This window comes from Haliaeetus albicilla, chromosome 2, assembly GCF_947461875.1.
Source record: "Haliaeetus albicilla chromosome 2, bHalAlb1.1, whole genome shotgun sequence".
Classification (NCBI taxonomy): Eukaryota; Metazoa; Chordata; class Aves; order Accipitriformes; family Accipitridae; genus Haliaeetus; species Haliaeetus albicilla.
The window spans coordinates 31,626,599-31,645,039 of record NC_091484.1 but is presented as its reverse complement, the minus strand read 5'-3'; the positions used below and the strand labels follow the sequence as shown (position 1 = coordinate 31,645,039).

Below are 18,441 nucleotides of genomic sequence, written 5' to 3'. Positions count from 1 at the left end.
CTGTCAGAACAGTAACCTTGGAGTGCATATTCCCAGTCTATGGCAAACATGAAGTCAAACTTGTTAGCACAGCTCTCTGCTGCTGAGGTCATGGGCAGACCCACAGCAGAAACAGCAGCAGCTTAAGATCTTGATTGCCCAAGAGCTGATTGATACCAGCTTTTTTCTTGCTTCCTCTTTTGCATTGCATCCCCTCTCCCCCCTACAAAAAGTGGTTTAGCAGTCTAGTTTCAAATGGCCTATGACTGTGGGTTTAAGTGTATGGTGAGGCAATACAGCTGAGTGCCTCTGAGAGCTTGCAGGTTCTAAAAGGGGCTCAATCCTGCCCCCACCTCTGCTGCCTCCAGTGCTTTTTCCTGGCTGTTCAGTCCTTCACTCTCTCTTCTACCAGCTCTGATGCTCATCCAGCTGCGAGGTAAATTCACCCAGCTCATTAATCCAGGAGAAAACACAATGGGTCAAGGGCTACCTGAGTTAGTTTTCCACTGAATTAGTAAATTCAATTTAGCTTACTATGATATCAGAGAAGCATCACAGCCAATACAAAGGACAAGGGGAGTGGGACTACTCTCTTTTTATAGTAGCAAACTGCTAGATAAGCTTGTGAACATTTTCTAACCACACATAAAGGTGCCAGACCTACCACTGATATGACTGAGGGTGTAAGTTCATATTATAGACTTGTAAGACCTTCCAACATAAATGCCTCTATGCAAATGCATGTAGCATGGGGAATAAACAAGAGGAGTTAGAGACGTGTGCACGCCTGCAGGGCTATGATCTTACTGGCATCACAGAGATGTGGTGCGATGGCTGCTATGACTGGAGTGTTGGCATGGAAGGATACAGACCCTTTAGGAAGGACAGGCAGGGGAGATGAGGAGGGGGTGTCACCCTCTATGTCAGTGACCAGCTGGAGTGCATGGAGCTCTGCCTGGGGATGGATGAAGAACCGACCAAGAGCCTATGGGTCAGAATTAAAGGGAGGGCAGGGACAGGTGACATTATAGTGGGGGTCTGCTACAGGCCACCCGACCAGGAAAACCAAATGGATGAGGCCCTCTATAGACAGATAGAAGCAGCCTCATGTTCACAAGCCCTGGTTCTCATGGGGGACTTCAACCACCCCGATATCTGTTGGAGGGACAACACAGCAGGGCATAAGCAATCCAGGCGGTTCCTGGAATGTATTGATGATAAACTCCTTCTCCAAATGATAGAGGAGACAACTAGGAGAGGTGCTATGCCAGACCTTGTTCTCACCAACAAGGAGGGGCTGGTGGGGAATGTGAAGCTCAAGGGCAGGCTTGGCTGCACTGACCATGAAATGGCAGAGTTCAAGATCCTTAGGGCAATGAGGAGGGCACACAGCAAGCTTGCTACCCTGGACTTTGGGAGAGCAGACTTCAGCCTCTTCAGGGATCTGCTTGGTAGAGTACCATGGGACAAAGCCCTGGACGGAAGAGGGGCCCAAGAAAGCTGGTTAATATTCAAGAATCCCCTACTCCAAGCTCAGGAGCAATGCATCCCAACAAAGAAGAAGTCAGGCAAAAACTCCAGGAGGCCTGCATGGGTGAACAAGGAGCTCCTGGACAAACTCAAACACAGAAAGGAAGCCTACAGAGGGTGGAAGCAAGGACAGGTAGCCTGGGAGGAAAACAGAGAAATTGACTGAGCAGCCAGGGATCAGGTTAGGAAAGCCAGAGCCCTGATAGAATTAAATCTGGCCAGGGATGTCAAGGGCAACATGAAAAGCTTCTATAGGTGGGTTGGTGATAAAAGGAAGACTAGGGAAAATGTGGGCCCTCTCCAGAAGGAAACAGAGGAACTGGTCACCTGGGACATGGAGAAGGCTGAGGTAATCAAAGACTTTTTTTGCCTCAGACTTCACTGGCAAGTGCTCCAGCCACACCACCCAAGTCACAGAAGGTAAAGGCAGGGACTGGGAGAATGGAGAACTGCCCACTGTAGGCAAAGAATAGGTTCAAGACCATCTGAGGAACCTGAAGGTGCACAAGTCCATGGGACCTGATGAGATGCATCTGCAAGTCCTGAGGGAACTGGCAGATGAAGTGGCTAAGCCACTATCCATCATATTTGAGAAGTCCTGACAGTCTGGGGAAGTTCCCACTGACTGGAAAAAGGGAAACATAACCCCCATTTTTAAAAAGGGAAAAAAGGAAGACCCAGAGAACTACAGGCCAATCAGTCTCACCTCTGTGCCCAGCAAGATCATGGAGTGGATCCTCCTGGAAACTATGCTAAGGCACCTGGAAAATAAGGAGGTGATTGGTGACAGCCAACATGGCTTCAGTAAAGGCAAATTGTGCCTCACAAATTTGGTGGCCTTCTATGATGGGGTTACAGTATTACTGGATAAGGGAAGCAGCTGAGGTCATCTACCTGGACTTGTGCAAAGCATTTGACACTGTCCTGCACAACATCCTTGTCTCTAAATTGGAGAGACATGGATTCAATAGAGGGACCAGTCAGTGGATAAGGAATTGGCTGAATGGTCGCACTCAAAGGGTTGTGGTCTATGGCTCAATGTCCAAGTGGAGACCAGTGACAAGTGGCATTCCTCAGGCGTCAGTATTGGGACCAGCTCTGCTTAACATCTTTGTCAGAAACATAGACAGTGGGATTGAGCACACCCCTAGCAAGTTTGCTGACAACACCAAGCTGTGTGGTGCGGTCGACACACTGGAGGGAAGGGATGCGATCTAGAGGGACCTTGACAGGCCTGAGAGGTGGGCCCCTGCAAATATGAAGTTCAACAAGGACAAGGGCAAGGTCCTGCACATGGGTCAGGGAAATCCCAAGCACAAATATAGGCTGGGTGGAGAATGGACTGAGAGCAGCCTTGAGGAAAAGGACTTGGGGTTGTTGGTTGATGAGAAGCTTAACATGACCCAGCAATATGCACTCGCAGCCCAAAAAGCCAACTGTATCCTGGGATACATCAAAAGAAGCATGACCAGCAGGTCGAGGGAGGTGATTCTGCCCCTCTACGTTGCTCTCATGAGACCCCACCTAGAGTACTGTGTCCAGCTCTGGGGCCCCCAACATAAGAAGGACATGGACCTGCTTGAGGGGGTCCAGAGGAGGGCCATGAAGATGATCAGGGGGCTGGAGCACCTCCCCTATGAAGGCAGGCTGAGAGAGTTGGGGTTGTTCAGCCTGGAGAAGAGAAGGCTCCAGGGAGACCTTATAGCAGCCTTCCAGTACCTAAAGGGGGCCTACAGGAAAGATGGGGAGGGACTCTTTATCAGGGAGTGTAGTGATAGGACAAGGGGGTGATGGTTTTAAATTGAAAGAAGGTAGATTTAGATTAGCTGTAAGGAAGGAATTCTTTACTGTGAGGGTAGTGAGGCACTGGACCAGGTTGCTCAGAGAGGCTGTGGATGCCCCATCCCTGGAAGTGTTCAAGGCCAGGTTGGATGGGGCTTTGAGCAACCTGGTCTAGTGGAAGGTGTCCCTGCCCATGGCAGGGGGGTTGGAACTAGGTGGTCTTGAAGGTCCCTTCCAACACAAACTATTCTATGATGATAGGAGGAGGAAAATAAGCAGCTTGGAGCAATCAACTATTAAAATGCCCCAGTTAGCTCCACCAAATTTTGGTGTGCTCTGACCATACTAGGATGAAGCTAGTGCATTTTATTCTATCTTTGCTATGACCTAAATGCTAGTGCCAGGTCAGCAATGCTGAGGACATACAAGGACTTGGTACCTGCATTCCTGAGCCCACAGCTGTGGTGTATTGAGTCATCAGAAACATAGTTCTTGCTCTGCAGACAAGAGTCCTCAAAACAACGGGATGAGAATAACTGGGTAAATAAAAGAATGAAATGTGAAGTAGAAAGAGAATAGCTGGGGTGGCAGGGACGGAAGGGAGAGTAAACATTTACAGCTATTTGGCAGCCTTTTTTTGAAACTCTTTGTTTTGCTTACACTATGAGGACTTAACTTACAGGTTAGTAATGATAATTAGCAACCAGAGTTACTAGTAAGATACCTTGAATTACTAGCATCTGTATGAGTGAGTTAGGATAAATTGTAGGTAATTGTAGACATTTGTCAGACCACACCTTTACCTGACTGGCCATGACCACTTTGCCTTTCCACACATATTTGTTTTGTGTTCATGAAGTCATCAGTTATTCCATTGAGACTGTTTCTTTCTAGGTATGGCCCTGTCACGCTTATTCAGCAATATTAGAACAACACAGTGCAATTCAGACTGCTTCTTAGTTGCAAGTAGCTAGTCCTGACCTGACCTGATTAAACAGATATTCTTCTAATTAAACAACTCACCTTTGGTGTGATACAAGGCAAGAAAAAAAAAATTTGAAGTTATATGTACAAAAAAGCATACACTATCTTTTTGATCTTTTCTTTTCCCTGACTGCATACTGCATGCCACATGGTATATCTTATGCTATGTGCATCCTTATGTAGGGGTGATTGATAATAAATTAATAGTGTATTTTATCAAAGAGAGCATCTGAAGTTAAGCTCTGAAGTCAAAATGCAGACCTCTAACTGCGGCTTTTGGCTGAAAGTAGAAAACACTTGGTCCTTCACTATTCACTTCAAAAGGAGCTGGTGGAGGCTCAAAACACTTTTAAAATAAGTTGAAAGTAGGGGTCCTAAATGTGATTTAATTTTTTAACAACATCTTGCTCCCCTTATGAAGATTGGTGCCAGCTGAACGTTCTAGGTGCTGTAGGCAACACCTTGCACAAGCATGTGCCTGCTTGAAGTAATGAAAAATCAGACTACTAATCCTGGGGTGTCAGAATTTTGTCCAAAATATCTATAATCTGCGTGGATACATTTCTACTTTTAGATTTGAAAAATGCATAAGAAATCTTCACGTGATACCTCCTCCTGCCCACACTGCAAAGTGCAGCAGCAGGAGGCTAAGGAATTTACAGAGCTAATGAGTCTGTTGAAAAAGAAATGTATTTTTCTTGTTAAGCTTGACTTTAAAGAGTGAGAGAAGTTTTTGTTATGACTTTCTAAGCTGTTGATGGTACGGAGGACAAGGAGTTATTATCAGTGTGCCACTGAGAATCAGGAAACTTTGATTCTAGTATCGGCTTTGCTGGTAGTTGCAGCATCGCTTCACTTTCAGGAATATATAGTCTTGTACAGTAGCTTTCAGAGACTGATGAAGCTCCTGAGTATATGTGAAGGAGATTTCATCCACATGGAAGCATCATGCATCATTAAGGCTGTAGTACAGCCCTAGCATGGGAGTTATATCAGGGGCTCGTGTTCAGCGTTACTCTGTGGAGACTCCAAGCACTATTGCCACCCTTGTCAGGCAGAGAAAGACAATAACTTGTGTATGCTAGTACCACGTGGCTGGAGTCCTGACACAAGCCTCTAGGCAAATGGTAATACAAATAAATTGTAGTGGACAGACGGCTTCTGAAAAGGAAGGCTCACCCTTTAAGGGACAAGATGCCTGTAGAAATCAGGAAGTCAAGTCCTATACAAATATTTAAAATACTATTAGTATTTTGATGGTTGAGGATGTGATTGATTTTTGCTTTTGTTTGTCCCCTTTCCATTAGTTTTTTAATCAAAATGCAATCTAATCACAGTCAGTTACTAGAGCTCTGCTGACAGATGGTAACTTGTTAAGCCATGGTTGTGTGATCGTGTTCATCACTGGCCCATACTCTGTGCCAGAGCCAGTAGCCCTCATCTGGTCTCAAAATATTAATGTAATTTGATTTGGCTCAGAAATCACTCTGGCCCCTTCTTTACCCCTACTGTGAGACTTTATCTTATTTCAGGTTAAGTTAATAACTGGCCAACTAAATATAAGACACTCCTTAAGCCTTTTAAGTTTTGTCTTGAAGGCTAGAAGATAAATGAGTTTAGAAGTAGTTTTGTTACACTGACACTAAGTAAATCACTACACTTTTCTGTGTATTTAAAGTTTTGAGTACACTTGAAGAAATGTCAAGTTACAGTGGTTCAAAATCATATCGTCCTTCAATCAAGCCACAGCAACAGGCTGAGTGCATGCTCCTGTAAATTAAAACACAACAGCTTAAATCTCCCTTTGCTAGTTAACCTACAGATTAACCTGTTTCATTAAAATGTAAGCCACTATGTGTTACCTTGAAGTTAGGCTGACCTAAGACAGTGTCTGTGGTCAGTTGGCACATCTCAGCTGATGGGGATAATCATTAAACCACTCACTATTTCAAAGTGGCTTCACATGCTAAGTGCATTAACCATTTCCATAGTTTAACCACTTGAAGGTTGAAAGGCATTTCAATTTGAAAATTTCTCATAGCTCTAATAAGCTTGATTCTTTTGCAGTCTGCCTAAAAGCAGTGGAATTCACCTTTTGGAACAGATGCACAAATGGATGTGTCTTTGATGTGTTTAGAGCTACAAAAGTTTGATGTTTTCAATTAAAGCAAGTGCTATTTACTTCTATACTTATGGGTAATAGAGCACTTTTGACTTTTACAAAGTGCGTGTTATTAAAGCACTTTGCTAATGTACAAAGGCACTTTCATAAAACAAGGAAGAAAAGAAGCAGTCCTCTTTCAAACTGTCTCTGGAAAATGAGATGAAAGTAAAAAAAACTTGCAAGAAAAGAGTTCTTTAACAATAAGAGAGCTGTCTTCAACTGTTCCCATGTATGATTTCAGTCATCATCTTTATACCTAGAAGCACTTTTATAAACATTCGTAACAATTTAAACATATTCTGTCACTCAAAACTTTTCACACAAGGGCTCTTCACCCTAACCTTTTTGATGAGGCCAGAAAACACTTATCTTGTGGTTTCCAAGGTACTCCTAAAATAGTACAATGGAAAAATAATATGGTATTGTTAGGGTTCTGGAGTAACTATTACTGATTTATTACTTAATATCATTATTGAAACTGTATGTAGACCTCTTCTGTGTATCTCAGTTTATTTATTTTCAGCAAATATTTCTTGTATTACACTCTGGAATTGCAGTTTTCAGGAATTTAGGTCCTGATTCAGCCAGGCACAAGATGAGTTTAAGTCTTTTCTGAAGCCATTTTCCTCTTCTACACTTCTTGTTCTCTCTTGAATTTAGCACTGGCAGTGACAGAGTTCCATCACTCAGACATTTGCACAGTCACTATTGTGATAACACTATTATGTTAGGTTTGTGGTGGCCAAGCTGAAGGAAGGACTGGTGTGTTTTTCTCCAAACCTTTTCCTGTTAGGCCAAAAAAGGCTTTTGTATTTCTTCTATTCCAAGTAAAGCTGAAAGGCTGTTTTATAGAGGAGAAAAAAAATTATTTCCAGCAAAACACCTCTCAAATTTTGAGTGTCTCTAAAATGGCAGAGGAAAAAAAGTATTATTCTTCAGGTCATAAAGCAATGTTTCCAGTAATGTGGCGTTTCTAATGGAGAAATCATCAGCAGAGATGTTGTTATTTTTCTGCAAAGACCTTTGTGCAAGATGCTTAAAACCTCTTCCATTTCAGTTTCAGAATAAGGCAGAAGGATGGACACCTTACCCACTATCTCTTAAACATATGTATTGCTTCTTGTCTCTAAGAAAGGCGTTTTAACCTGGGAATGATGATTACATGGCATTATTTTGCTACTGCAGTGGTACCTTCAAAACCAAAAATGCCCCATCTTAGTTTTCTCTTAAAAAACAGATTCTGATGACTTCTTTTTCACACCTTGTCCCATCAATCTTCCTGTCTCTAAATGATTTCTAGCTTTTAATTCTGTTGTGCTTTATTGTTTCATAATGATTGATTTTTCATCTCATTGGCGTAAGTAGTCAAATAAATAGAACAAACAGCTAGAACAGATGATTAGTACAGAGCACATAGAGAAGCAGATACAAAGGAGTTTGTCTTGCAGGAGAATCCAAAAGCAAAGCATAGCTTTGAGTAGCTGGACATCTGAGGCCAGGCTCAAAAAACACCTTTGGGGGAAAGGATGCATTTTTATGCTTCTATGTGTGTAAGCATTTATTTATTTATTTATTTATTGTAGAGTTAAATGTCATTTCATAAAAGCATCAGCTGCAACCAGAGATGCTATTACAGGTTTTGTATTATTAGCATCCAAGAGTGCTGGGGGTGAGGAAAAGGTGCAGGAGCAGCAGGGGACTGTTGCCATAAACAGGATTTCACAGAGTCATGGGTCTTTCAGAGACATCTCCAGCTTACATGACTTCTAAAGTTAGCATTATTTCTCCATTCCAAATAATCAGAAATAAAACATCAGACAGTAAACACTCCCCCAGTGACTAACTGTGTTGTTTGGGTCTTTTCTCCCCCCCTCCCCTTCATCCCCCCACTACTTTGCAGAAAGAAAAGACACTAAAAGTTCCTTCTGTGAGTTGCCAAGGTGCTCCCAGCCCATTGTGCAGAATCATTGTCAGGTTAAATTAGGGAGTACAGACTCCATGAGTGTAAAAAAATCAATACTTGATGGAAGATTGCTCCCCGGAAAATCTGTTTTGATTCCAGGATTAATTCGCGACCAAAGGCTTCTGCAAAATGACATGCCATTAGTCAGAAAATGAACACATTCTACCCTTGAAATTGGATGGAAATATGTCAGGTGATTGACCTATTCATTCTCTTCGCTCTCTGGGCAGAGAGAGTAGGTGTGGTAGCTGTGAATTAGGCCCGCGAACCAGGTCCATTTTCCAAGCAGTGAAAAAAAAAAGTCCAATGTGAATTGCAAGTATTCTCTAGGCCATTGTTGTAAAGCTATTGCAAATGCATTCCGTCAAGGTAAATGCATTTGTCTGGAAGGCCTGACTCTCTTGTGTTTTCTAAATCTCAGAATAAACCATACTAAAAATCTTAAAATAAAGCAGGGATTTTTTTTCCTTCTGCAAAAAAGGCTTGCAATATTAATGACGATGTAATTTGTTTGCCATATATAAAGTAACATTCCACCCCCCTCCTTTTGCTCACCAGTTTCTTCCACAAAAACTTTCACAAGACAAACCTAGTGCTTGAGCTGCACTGGCTGGTCTGTGTTTAGGCCTCTCTGAACAGTCCCTGTGGCAATCACAGCAGCCAGCCATGAGCTGTGCAAGCGGCCTCTGGGCTGGTTTCCTAGCACCATGTAGCCAGTGTGCTTCCCTGCCTTGCAAGGTGCCAAACTCTAGGACAAAAGGGCATTTCAATCTTTGTGTTTATATATTCTGAGCCTGAACTATGTCTGCTTATACTGTTGAAACATGCTGAATACGTGGAACAGAAAGGTCGTGACATGAGATATTTGTATTTGTTTATCTGGTGAGGAATTGCCAAGGTGAATCTAACCTCTTGGTAGATAGACTTTCCCAGTAGAGAGAGAAGTTATGGGCGGCAGCATTAGACCTTGTATCTGGAGAGTGGGGAGTCCCTGTGTCACTCACAGTGACCTGACTGAAGTGCACTGAGATGGGAAAGGTTGCTCCCAAATATGTTAATGAATGCAAAATCGCTATGTAGACTTAGCTCTTTCAGAAAGAAGTCACCACCAGAGTTCTCTTTTTATAACCTCTCTGAAGAACATTGACAGCAGGTACATCATACCAGGATTCAAGAGATCTGGAGCTTTGCTTAAAAAAACTCCTGGAAAACCATTTATTGAGAGAAAATGCCTGCACAGGTAGAATGGAAGCAACAAATAAAATCACCAAAAGGTGATTTTCAGTATTCAGTGGCACTGACTGAATACTCAATAGTAGCCTAATCCATCAAACTACTAAGCACTGACATATCAGGGGACTCAGTCTCTAAAAATTGGACACTCTTATGGCTGTAACTCCCCTCCAAAAATGGCTCTAAGGTAATTTTGGAGAATTTTGGACTTGAAATTCTGCAGTTGTTATCTTCCATTTTAGTTGTGATACAGTATCTGTTGGCTTCCTCATAAAGATCCCACAATAAAGGTTGAACTTACAAAAAGTTGTGATTTTTATGTGCAGTTCTGGTAATTCTTTCATTCAAATTTTGAAAGTAACATATTATGTAAAGGGTAAGTCTTTGAAGGTGATGATCCATGTGTGATTACCCAGGTTGGAGTGTTAGTGTGTTGGTGGATTAGTTCTTCTACGTGCTGTTTTTCAAGCTAAGTTTTTCAACATGGCCATCAATATCTAGGGGGGGGGAAAACTCTTTCTGAGCAGTACCACAGGAGTGGCTTGTGGTGGTGATACTGGAATGCCCAACTAATCTGTTTTTCTCTAGTGATTTCATGGACTAAGCATCTTCCAAGAAAACCATTTAGAATTACAACACTGAGCTTAAAATCAGCAGGACACATTTCTCTCCCCAGATTACAGTGATCCTCACTGACAGCCCACTGCAACATTTCTATTATAAATGTGCACTGGACTAATATTGGAACCTCCTGGCCAAGCATAGAGGATTCTGTTAGGCATGTTACACAGAATTAATAGTTATTTCTACTTGGTGGGAACCCTGGAGATGTAAAACCATCAAAACAGCAATAGAGAGTAATGTCCTATGTTAATATTACAGAGTAGGACCAATTGTTCCCCCCATAGTCCATAGCCCAACCACACTAGCAGAGTCTTATCTTTAATCCAAAAGTCAGTGCAGTCACCGCTCCATTTGAAGAAACAATCACTTTGAATAGATTTTGTCTCTTCTGCCCTTTTCTCATCTAAAAGCAGGATGTCAGGTTTCCTTGTCTTGGAGAGATAGTAACCTCACAGAGAGGGAGTCATCCCATGCTAAGACAGGAAGGGTGAACTGTCCTCCAAAGTTCCCTTCCTCTTCCTATTAACTTCAAGAGGGATCTTACAAGATTAACTTAGACTGGATGCCAAAGTGCTAACATGAGATAAAATTAATCCCATTCTTCATGCCCATATCCACACACCTGTAGAAGAAATATAAAAATGACCATCTCTCAGAGGCACCGAGAGGGTTCCCTAATTAAAGCCAGCGTGCTGTTCTCAGTGGCAAAACTCTCACTGATTTCGGTGGAAACAGGACCAATCTATGATGTGTTTTGAGCCCAGTGGATGCTAAATGTGATGCAGGTTAAAAATTACTTGGAGGCAATTTGGTCACAGGCTTAACCTGCAGCAAAACAGGTTAGATTAGATGTGAGGGAAAAAAACTTTCTTAGGGCAAGGCAGGTGGACAGCTGTGCTTAAGAGCCTACCTAGGCAGTCAGGATTGTTTTAAATGCATTTGATTCTGATCCAAACAAGAACTTAATTTTTATAATTCTGTAGCAGTTTTGATACTCTCTCTCCTTCATTTTGGGGGGGGGGGGGGGCATTTAGAAATTTATCATTGCAGAAGATGTGCAGGCATTGAAGGTGTGCAAGAGGCTTCCAAGTTTCAGTAGCACAAGCTGTCAGATGTTATGAAGGTATAATAACTATTGGGCTGCAACTACATTGTGGGTGCATGTTTCCAGACATCTGCTTATCACTGCCTTTACACTCCAGGCTCTTAATAACTCTGCTTTCACTTTCTCTAAAGCCATTTTCTCACTCATTTCCATCTCTCAGTCCTCTCATCTATACTGCCTGAGCTTCTCTCCCATTTTGTACTTTGGACCCTTTGGGCATCTAGCCTCAACTCTAAGGGCCACTGCTACACGTTGCTAACCAACTAGTCTCCATGATCTATTATGTGAATAGACGGTTGCAGGAATGAGGGGCTTTGCCTAAACATTTTCAAGTTCTCTTGAAATATTTCCTAGTGGAAAAACCCTAATTTGAGACTAATGAGCTAAGGTTTGGGGTTTTTCTCTTATGAGGCAGCCACCATAACTAGGTTGTATATTAAAAAAAAAAGACTGGCATATGCAGTTCTGTGTGTGCTTTTGTGCATCTCCTGTGATGATATATCAGCAGAGCATCTTCTCCTATTTTCAATACTTGTTAGCCAAGCTCTACTCTTAATGGATCTAGAACTTGAGATAAATTGGCAAATTATTCTGAGTGTTGGTGGAGCTTGTCCTTCAAAGCAAAAAAAAAAATTGCTCCTGAGAGCATGGAAAAATATGTTCAAATGATGAGTCTAAAACGGGCTTTGTCAATTATTTAATTAATACAGCCAGTTCTGTAAATAAAGCCCTTGACCATGGAGGTCTCCTAGACCTACAACACTGAAGTATATACTCTGAAGAACTCTGCACTACCTCATTTTCCTGTACACCCTAAATATTGGTAATGGTTTCTGGCCCATCTTTCTATCATTCCTATACATGGCCACAGCCATATACTCGTAACTGTGGTCATCAACCCAAATTTTGTGATGTACAAATACAAATAAACACTCCAGTGCTTCCACTGTGAACACCTTTTTTTCCTGTTCTCATCTGGATCTCTCATCTCTTCCAAAACACAGGAGTAACCTTCCCCTATGACAATTCCTGTCCAAATCACAGATACGGTAACCACCTACATTCAGTCCAAAATCCAAACTCATCTCCACCAGGCACTATGAGCAGCCCTTCCCTCTTCCTTCACCCATAATTGCAGGCTACGTGTCTGCCTTGTGCCTGATCATGAACTCTTGAGCTCTCTGGACATCTACATTTGAATATGTGACACATACAATGATCTGCTGGACACTTGAAATTTAGGAAAAAAGTAAATTAAACTTTCCTGATGAATATGCCTAAAAAAGGAGGTAAAGTTGGAGTGAGACTGAAATCTAGGTATCATTTTATTAAAATGCTATTAAAGATGTAGACATTTCTTTCAAAAGACTGAAAATAGACCTTGAAGCCAATGATTAGCAGAAGAGCAAAAATCCTGTAAAGCCAGAAAATTGACTGTATGGTACAATCAAGTTTCTTTGTGAAGTTCTAAATGCTTTCTTAGAAAAATCCCTATAAATTAGTGACTCTACAAGAAAATCTAAAGGAAGGTGAACTCTTGGCATAGCTTCCAATCACAGTTTGCACATATAGTTCATAACAGTTAATGACATTTTTCTTCTCTTCAATTTCACATAAAAAGATAAAAAGGAAAACTGCAAGAATTTGTCTATAGCATGATGACTGTGGTCAATATCTTGCTATTTGCTCTGTCAATGCCATCAAAATATTGTTTAATAATTTAGAAGCAACCATGTAATTTTCTTCCCCAGTAGTAGCAAATTAGGCACTTACTAAATAATTGACAAAAATACTTAATTCTAGGGATGCCTTGAGGAACATACTATTAGCTGACAGTTTTTAAAACTTTTCCTTGCATTAGTGATTATATTTTTAAAGTATTTTCATGCCAATTCTTACCAGTGTGGGAAACTGCACAGCTTGATACTTCAACCTTCTCATTTTCAATAATGAACCACCTTCTCTCACAAAAATAGAGAGGGAATCATGCAGAGGATTCATGAAAAAGTAGATATATGGGGGAAGGATTCACATAGGCAGGGGTATACACTTTCAGGCTCCATATCGTAATGTATTAAGCTTACATGCCTATTTCTATGAAGATATTGCAAAAATTAGAATTTCAAGGAAAAATGTCAACAATTTAAAAGAACTACAAATACAATTTTACAAGCAGCTTGAAAAAGACAGTTTTAAATAATGCAGCAAACTATATCCTTAAAAATCTTTCTAAGAAGAGCAAGCCCATAGTTTCACGCAGTTGCCTTCTTCAGACAAAGCTGAAATACTGATGTCAAAATGCATTAAAAACACCTGTAACCCGGAAATGTAAGTTCCACATTCTCACAAAACCCAAGGAGGAATTCCATGGTGAAGCAATGTCTGATGATGAAGTGACAGTTGTACGTGTGGGATTCTTCTTTTGGGAAGGAAAAATATAACATTTAGCTGAATTCAGCTGTGTCCCACCCAATATACTGAGGGATAACCACCTCCTTTGTTTGAGGATTATTTTGGGTGACTGTGCTTTTCGAGCAAACAGAGCCAAGGGAATTGTATGCTGTTGTCTGCTCACACCAAAGGTGTTTCTAGGCATTTCAGTGAAAAGACTAGTGTAGATGAGCTAGGCAGAGTTGCTCAGCGGTAGAAGGCTCAGCAGTTATGTTGGAAGAATATTTGATATTTTGCCCTCACTTATTTTTGCAAAAACCTCTAGGAATAGAACAGGAGTAGATCACTATAATTTAATTGATGATTTCCACTAAGTCTACATTTTTTCTCCAGGGAAACAGATGTTGCTGAAGTATTATTATATGGGCTCCAAGAACTGGTGACACGAGCAGCTCTGGTGCCAGCAAGAGCCGCAGCAGAGTGCTCCAGCACAGTGCACGGGGGAGGGGGGGGTTCCTGAACCTGGGGAACCTCGGGGGGAGCTGAGGGAGCCGCTGGGAGCCCACCGCTTGCACGACAGTGGCTGACGGCACCTGGGCAGGGCCAGGACCAACAGTGGCCAAGCCGCCCTGCCACGTATAAAAGAAGCCCTTAGGGAGCACCAGCAACCAGGCCATGGCACAGCAGTTTGTGCAGCTGGGCATGCAGGAAGATCACTGAAGTTCTGCCAGCTCGACCAGGGAACAATGGTATTCACCCAGCAGAAAGCCATGGCCTCTCTAAGCTCTGCAGCCACCACAACTGAGGCAGCTGCCCAGACAGAGCTCTGGTGGGAACACGCTGCCACCCGGGTGTCAGGCTGCAGGCTGTGCCCTGCTCTTACACCAGTACTGCATGGCAGCAGTGAGCACACTACGGGAGGTGCGCCCAGGGAGAGGAACTCCTCTGCTTGGTGACAGGGCTCTGGGAGGAGGTGAGTGGCTTGAGGAGTGTCGGGGAGCGCGAGAGAGAGACTGACTACTGGAATCGCACCCTACCTTCCCTGAGACAGGCACGACAGGCAGACAGGACGCATGATATGGACGATTCCCTATCCTCTTTCCGCCTGGCTGAACACAGTGACTCAAGGGATAGGGGGCAATGGCGACAAGTTCCTGCCCGGCGCAGCAGGCGCGTCTCGTCCGTGACTACCCCACCTTCCCAGGTGCCCTGGCATGATAGGTGTGAGGCTCTGCAAGTGGAACCGAACAAGAACGAGGATGATGGTTCATCTAGCACATAGGTGTCGCCGAGGTTAAGTCAGCCTATGCCCTGTGTCAAAACTGCTTCCATAAAGAAAAAAAGACTGGTCATTGTCATAGGAGACTCCCTTCTGAAGGGAACAGAAGGCCCCATATGCAGACCAGACCCACTTCTTAGGGAAGTCTGCTGCCTCCCTGGGGCCCAGGTTAAAAGTGTGAAGAGAAAGCTTCCTACCCTGGTACGGCCCTCAGATTATTATACATTATTGATTTCTCAGGTAGGCAGCAATGAAGTTGCAACAGGAAGTCCGAGGGCAATCAAGAGAGACTTCAGGGCCTTGGAACAACTGGTTAAGGGATCAGGAACACAAGTAGTGTTCTCTTCTATCCTTCCAGCTGCAGGGGTTGATGAGGGAAGAAACAGGAAGAGCCAGCAGATCAATACCTGGCTCCAAGCCTCATGTCACCAGCAGAATTTGGGGTTTTTTGATCACGGGTCCGTTTACAGGACACCAGGCCTGCTGGTGACAGATGGGGTACACCTGTCTTCAAAGGGGGAAAAGGATCTTTGCACAGGAGTTAGCAGGGTTCATTGAAAGACCTTTAAACTAGATTTGAAGGAGGAAAGGAATAAAACCAGGCACGCTCCTGGAGAAACAGGCTGCTCATGGCTTGGATGTGTATACTCAAAGGCTTGTGGTGAATGGAGTTAAATCCAGTTGGTGGTCTGTCACAAGTGGTATTCCCCAGGGCTCAGTATTGGGGCCAGTTCTGTTTAATGTCTTTATCAATGATCTGGATGAGGAGATCGAGTGCACCCTCAGCAAATTTGCAGACAACACCAAGTTGGGCGGGAGAGTTGATCTGCTTGAGAGTAGGAAAGCTCTGCAGAGGGATCTGGACAGGCTGGATCAATTTGCCGAGGCCAGTTGTATGATGTTCAACAAGGCCAAGTGCCAGGTCCTGCACTTGGGGCACAACAACCCCAAACAACTCTACATGCTTGAGGAAGAGTGGCTGGAAAGCTGCCTGGCAGAAAAGGACCTGGGGCTGTTGGTCAACAGCCAGCTGAATATGAGCCAGCAGTGTGCCCAGCTGGCCAAGGCGGCCAACAGCATCCTGGCTTGTATCAGAAATAGCATGGCCAGCAGGACTAAGGAAGTGATCATCCCCCTGAACTCAGCACTGGTGAGGCTGCACCTTGAATACTGTGTTCAGTTTTGGGCCCCTCACTACAAGAAAGACAGTGAGGTGCTGGAGCGTGTCCAAAAAAAGAGCAACGAAGCTGGTGAAGGGTCTACAGAACAAGTGTTACAACGAGCGGCTGAGGGAACTGGGGTTGTTTAGCCTGGAGAATAGGAGGCTGAGAGGAGACCTTATCGATCTCTACAACTGCCTGAAAGGAGGTTGTAGCAAGGTGGGTGTCGGTCTCTTTGACCAAGTAACAAGCAATAGGACAAGAGGAAATGGCCTCAAGTTGCCCCAAGGGAGGTTTAGATTGAATATTAGGAGTTATTTCTTCACTGAAGGGGTTGTCAAGCATTGGAACAGGCTGCCCAAGGAAGTGGTTGAATCACCATCCCTGGAGGTATTTAAAAGGCATGTAGTTGTGGGACTTAGGGATATGGTTTAGTGGTGGACTTGGCAGTGCTAGGTTAACGGTTGAACTCCATGATCTTAAGATGCTTTTCCAACCTAAACAATGCTATGATTCTATGATTCTGTAATTCAAATATTCACTTAGAAGTTATTCATTTTCATTTTCATCATTCCATATCTTCTGTTTCACTTTGTTTTGTATGTGCAGAATCATTTCTTTTTGCTGGTCAATGATTCTGTTTTACTAGTAGCTGGTCAGTAGATGGCAGATTAATGTTATAGCTAAAGACTTCAAGTCCTCAGCTTCAAGCTCAAACACTGCGAGATCCTTTAGGCAACATACTCCCTAAAATTTTGCACCCGAGTGCCTTTGAGGATCTTGACTGTGTACACTAATTATTTGCCTTAGTGATTATTTCTAAGCAATCTCTGAAAACAGCTGGTTATCTACTCTGCAGAGACACTAACAGGGAATTTAAAGACTTAGTACTTGCTCAGAGGGTAGGAGACAAAGTTCCTTCTTGCTCTCAGTTTCACCAGATCTTTTTTCCAGTGTAATGCAGTTGATTTTAATTCCATAGTGATGAAATTTTCTACCCATGCCACAAAGTGCAGACTCCTGCCCTACATACTGTATGAAACCTATCATGTAACCCATGAGGCTCTGTTGCTGAAAGCTCAGATATTTGTATTTCTTCTGTTCAGGGCTTTAGCTGTTCTGACCAACTGTCACAAAAGTGAAGGTGTGTGTTAGCTGTTACTTTGTTTTTTAAAAAGAAAGAAATTCCCTATGCTTAAAAATGTTAGTATCTAAGTGGTACAAATTACAAGCCTTGCCATTCACACCTTACCGAGGTAATGAAGTGGAACAGCGGTAAGTTGCCATCTGCTGCTGTTTGGCTGTAGACAGTTTTCTGCAAGACTAAGTTAACTGGTCAGTAGCACATCTGTTTTTCCTGTGATCTGTGATGCCTGTAATTGCCCACTGCAAAAAATAAAAGCATTATTTTAAGATGAAAATTGAGAATTTGCAGCAGATGATTGTTGGAGGCAACAAAAGCCGGCAGGGCGCCTCTGAGATGGCAATTTCCACAGCTTTCTTATGTTCCACCTCTGACTGGTATCTTGGAGGAACTGAGTGTCTCTGTTTCAGTAAGACATTGTGGTCTCTGCCTTGTAGGCTGGAGAAAGAAAATTTGTAGTGATTCTACAGGTTCACAGGGATAGGACAGACTCAATATTTCTTATGTTTGTTCTTTTCAAACTGGCTAATTAAAGTGCTAACATTTGTCTCAGCAGAGTTCAGCTTTAGTAGATGACTAATAGCAACTCATTATCATAAAACACTTTCAGAAAGTAGTCAAAAGTATTACTAAGATTTAGAAATCTAAGCAGAGTCAGAAGTAATTTTTCATCTGCTTTTAACACATTTTCTTTTAAGAAAAGGCTCTACCTTATTAATAAGGCATATTTTCATGTAATGGTTCAACAGCCATCCTTGTTGTAGATCTGTGAAAAATCCTGTGGTTATAATAGGGAATCTAATTTGATTTGGGATTGGGTTTGGAGGGAGTGTTTGCTTTTGTTTGTTTGTTTTGCCAATATGGGTCCTGGGAAAAAATAAGAGTAGTGAATAAAAGTAGTGAATTTGCAGGGGTTTATGAGATACTCCTGGAGAAGAGGTATTACCTTTCACACTTACGGAGTTTTTGTTCCAAAGTTAAGAAATAGCTTTCTTTTCAAAGACAAAATATATTTCTAAGAATCTTGGGTAATGGCCTGATTTGAGCAGCTAAAGCTGAATCCATGAGAAAATTCATCTGCATTAGCAACACAACTTTGCCCT

The 18,441-nt window shown here is 42.6% G+C and overlaps 1 long non-coding RNA gene across 1 annotated transcript in view; it reads right to left on the bottom strand.

The window, feature by feature from the left end:
• The window catches only part of LOC138681812 (uncharacterized), a 43,563-nt gene extending 25,930 nt beyond the window's left edge, over positions 1-17,633 (bottom strand). Inside the window, exon 1 of the long non-coding RNA XR_011322005.1 lies at positions 17,447-17,633. This is a non-coding gene — a long non-coding RNA (uncharacterized lncRNA). The remainder of the gene's footprint in view (positions 1-17,446) is intronic.
• Between the last annotated feature and the right edge of the window lie 808 nt (positions 17,634-18,441).